Source organism: Cibotium barometz, chromosome 10 (assembly GCF_041138505.1).
Source record: "Cibotium barometz isolate CiBa-2024 chromosome 10, ASM4113850v1, whole genome shotgun sequence".
Lineage (NCBI taxonomy): Eukaryota > Viridiplantae > Streptophyta > Polypodiopsida > Cyatheales > Cibotiaceae > Cibotium > Cibotium barometz.
The window spans coordinates 55363618-55363874 of record NC_141055.1 but is presented as its reverse complement, the minus strand read 5'-3'; positions in this window follow the sequence as shown (position 1 = coordinate 55363874).

The following is a 257-nucleotide window of genomic DNA, read 5'->3' as shown; positions in this document are numbered from 1 at the left end:
GGCCAATCAGAACCACACTTCTAGTAAAGTTCCGATTAAGAACAATTGCTTCAATTAAGGCCCCCCCGCCCCCCCTCTTAAACACAAAAAAGAAAAAGGTCCTTCCTTTAGTTAATAAAAATATTTGCCCATGGGGGGACTATAATCCTCTGTAGATGATAAAATGCTAAAAAAAGAATCCCTTCGTGGTTTGGTTGCTCTTGGAGGGAGATTATGCCTTTTCCATGTTGTGAAGGAATGGGCCATTGCTCCAAGTA